At 46.1% G+C, this 4,208-nt stretch overlaps 1 pseudogene; it reads right to left on the bottom strand.

Annotated features, from left to right (window-relative positions):
* Positions 1 to 611: 611 nt before the first annotated feature.
* LOC142449135 (rac GTPase-activating protein 1 pseudogene) lies at positions 612 to 1,800 on the bottom strand (annotated as a pseudogene).
* Positions 1,801 to 4,208: the final 2,408 nt, after the last annotated feature.

Raw genomic sequence — 4,208 nt, 5'->3', positions numbered from 1 at the left:
AATATTTGTGACTCACTTAAATGTAATATTTTAGATTCTATGACCACAAGTTGTTTTTTGAAATCTTTCTGCACTGAATTACATTATTAGTTACATTATTAGAAGCTATTTTTTCTTTTTTTCTTCTACTTTTTCACCCTCAAAAAAAGTGTTGCACAAATACTACTTACTACTATATTGTAGCTAAAACCCCAGAAAATTTGATAAAAGCAACAGTTACCAAAACATTGACAACAACAAAAACAATAGCACATGGTTGTGGCACATTCGGATCAAACTACATGTCCCAAAGAGTCATTGTAACTGGGTAACAAAAACCAGCTCTGACTAAAGTGCATGGAAAATTAAAAAGTAGATTAGATTCGTTTTAGTTGGCCTCAAAAATGTTTTGCTGTAATTTGCTAAAGGGTTAATTTTATTTGACAAAATCCTCGTACATTTCTGCTGGAATGCCACACACACACCTTCTGATAGTCATTCGGTGTTCCTCCCTCTAAATCGTCAGTGTGACGGTGCTACTCCGTACAGGAAGGAGGCTGCAGGGCAGAGAGGACAGGTGCGCCCTGTCTTGCGGCAGGTAAACACTGTGGCCGTAGCAGGTGGGCGTGACTTCACTTAAGCACTGGAGAAGCAAAGAAGTTGCCTTGTCGTCTAAGGTAGGTGGCAGACTTGCTTTTGCTCCCAAAGCTGGGAATGTTCTTGGTGAGGCTGGAGAGGGGGCTCTGTGACAGGGAGCTAGAGGGAGGAGTCTTGAGGAGTTGGAGCCCAGGAGTGGTCACAGGCCCCAGGAAACTCACTTTCAGGTCTGGGGTCTGTGGGGTCAAGAAGGCATTTCAGGTCTCAATGACATGCATTGGGTCGATGTCCTCTTGCTCTGCCACCATGAACCACTCCAACATTCCAGTGGCAGTGCCAGCAGCCGCTCTACTGGTTGACGCTTGATATCCTGTAACATTGTCACCGCGTCTGGGTTGGGCACAGTATGGGCAACTATTGAAGAACTGAAGACTTTAGCCAGATTGGCAACATCCATTTCTGCTTGGGCTCTGAGCCACTCTCCGCAAGTGAATCATGCAGAGAGCTCAGGTGTCCCTGTTGGCTTGGGGCAGTTCACTCACAGCCTGGTACATGGCAGCTACGCTCTTGTCCTCATCTGTGATTCCCGCTGCTTCCATACAGGCCTTATGAGGTCGAAAGGTCAGGAGGGCGTTCTCTGAGGGTTCGAAGGGAAGTCTTTCAGGAGGCTGCAGATGGCATGGAGGTCACCCACTTGGCTGAGGAGGGGTGCGGTTCTCACCTGCAGGAATTTCTCGTTCAGCTCTTTAACTGTGCGGTCACAGCCTGAGATTCTATACAGACCTGCTCTCTGCTCAGTCTCATTTACGCAGTGGACAACAATGGAAGGGATCGCTGGAGAAGTCTGGCACACAAAATCTGCCGCCATTCCCTCTCTAATCTTGACAGGTGTTCCGACCAGGATAGGAATGCAGGGAGGGGGACAGTGGTCCCAACTTTGCGGAGGAGAGATCACCTCACAGTCTCGACACTTCCGGGACAACTTGCCAAATTTGATCCGCGTGCCACATGGAACAAGAGTCTGGTTTGATAACTGTCTTGGAGACAATGTCAGGCAAGTACATTGCTCTGGGGAGTGCTGGCACTGTCTGTCCCCAGTGGTGCCACTGTCCTCTGTCCCCATTGCTTGCTCGTCTCTGTGAAAATGTCCGCCCACAAGAAATGTGAGTCCCAGGAGACTTTCATTAGCTTCAGTGCAGCGGCATCCACCTCCTGAACAAACATCTCCACTGGCTGATCCCTCTGTGACCTCAAAGACATCAGCTATTTCCCTGATGTTACACCTTGGCCTTTACTATCCCCATCACACGACACTCCATCGGGATCCAAATTGTGCCAATTTTCCCCTTGGGTTCCTCTATTCTTTTCTGTAAAAAGCCAGGCACACTGAAGATCTTCTTAGGAAAGAAAGAATTGGAAAAGGTCAAGCTACTAGAGCTGAGCAAAAGAAAATGAAATGTAGGGTATCCTCTGTTAGGGCAGTGGGAAACCTCAGGGCGGTGGTCATTCATTAAAAACAAGTTAATTATTCATCTCAACACAGTTCAGAGTAGCAAGAATCTGGAAACAGGCCAACTAGCCATTAGAAGAAGAATGGATAAAGAAAATCTACAACAGAATACCATGTAGCCCTTAAAAGAACAAATCAAGCCTGCTGAAACCACCAAACTTTCTGTGACATGGACGCAACTGGAAGCCACGATGCGGAGTGAAGAGAGTCAGTCGATCACAAAAGAACAGCTCGTGTAGGAGACCACTGCCGTAAAGATAAACACCAAGACAAAGGCAAGAATCTGTGCGCAGATCATGCACTCTTCTACTCCTTTCTGCTAACCAAGGAGGTGGTGTGGCTGCCTCGTGCTCAGGATTCCTACCTCACCCCACCTTTTCTACCTCGTAGCACACCCTTCATCAGAAGGCCTCACCTCAACTGGGGTCGCGTTCTCATGTTGTGAGGGAAAGGGAGAAGACCAATCAGTTTCTGCCGTGTAGCACTTGTTGCATGGTCACCCAATCAACAGAAATGTCTCTAAGGGTGCTCGGTGAACATTAATGGAAAGTCAAGTCTGTCAGAGAAGGGTTACATCTCTGTTTATGAGAAAGTGATGTTATTTTGGCTGATGGTTAAACCAGATGGGATAACTTGTCATTGGGAAAAAACACTTAATTACTTATATAGACTCTACAAGGCAGGGGAGGGGTGGGGACAATACCAGTATTAGGTTCCTAATTGGGCACTTTTGACCTAGTTTCTCATATTTCTTCCTTTAAAAAAGTTGTTTTATTGAGGACTCTTAACTCTTATAACAATTCATACACCAATTGTATCAAGTACATTTGTACATATGTTGCTAGCATCATTTTAAAAACATTATCTTTCTACTTGATCCTTTGGTATCAGCTCCTCTGTTTTCCCTCCCTAACCCCTAGTGAACCCTTGATAAATTATAAATTATAATTGTTTTCATATCTTACACCATCCACTGTCTCCCTGAGGTAGTTAGTTAATTGTGCCAACCTGGCCGATAAACACATGTGGGGTTAATTGAAGGGAGGAGGGATAAATGGCTCGGTGAGTCTCACTTTTCTAGTTCTCAGGTCTCTTGCTTTCTGATGGTTGTACCAGGGTGCAGTTGCTTTAGCCAGTTCCCTGCTTCAGCTGGTAAGGCTCACTTCCTGCAAGACATCACAGAGGAAAAGCCACGTGGACCAACCCTGATGCAGCCCTAGGTGCTGGAGCACCCGTGTAGAGACCCCTGTCAGTGCTGAGATGCTTACACATTCACTGACTCAGCTTTCCTCCTGCAGTCGGCATCATTGCATCTGTTTTGTGAGATGGAGGAGGACTTTGTGGATTGGTGTTGGACATATGGGTTAATGGGTTAATGTTGGACTTGTGGTCTTGGGCAGCACTGGGTTAGGATGTTTTCTTGATGCGCAATTAACCTTTATATAAAACTCTCTCATACATGAATTTCTGTGGATTTGTTACTCTAAAGTATCCAGACTAATACACTTCCTTCACCCATATTTCTGTTGTTTGTCCCCTCAGGGGGATGGCATGGTATAGGTCAATTGGTTCCCCCTTTCTCACCCTTTTCCCCCACCCCCACCCCCACCCTCATGGTATCACTATTATTATTTTTGAGGGGGTTATCTGTCCTGGATTCCATGTGTCAAGAGCTCTTATCTGTACCCGTGTACATGCTCCAGTCTAGCCATATGTGTAAGGTGGAACTGGGGTCATGATAGTGGGGCCGGGGGGCAAGGAGAGAGCACTAAAGAATGAGAGGAATATTGTGTGTTTCATGGCGCTATACTGCACCCTGGCTGGCTCGCCCCTTCCTTGTGCCACTTCTGTGAGGGGGTGACCAATTGACTACAGATGGACCTTAGGTCTCCACTCCAATCTCACTCATTTGCATCTGTATGATTGTTTTGGGTCTTCAGATGCATGGTACCTAATCTGTTGACACCTCATGATCACACAGGCTGGTGTGCTTTTTCTATTTGGGCTTTGTTACTTCCCTGCTAGATGGCCACTTGTTTAACGTCAAGCCTTTAAGTCCCCAGATGCTATATCTTTTAATAGCCAGGCATCATCAGTTTGCTTCACCACATTTGCTTATGCT

The sequence above is a fragment of the Tenrec ecaudatus genome, chromosome 5 (genome assembly GCF_050624435.1).
Source record: "Tenrec ecaudatus isolate mTenEca1 chromosome 5, mTenEca1.hap1, whole genome shotgun sequence".
In the NCBI taxonomy this organism is placed as follows: domain Eukaryota; kingdom Metazoa; phylum Chordata; class Mammalia; order Afrosoricida; family Tenrecidae; genus Tenrec; species Tenrec ecaudatus.
Note: the sequence above shows the minus strand (reverse complement) of the source record. Positions and strands in the feature narration are given on the sequence as shown.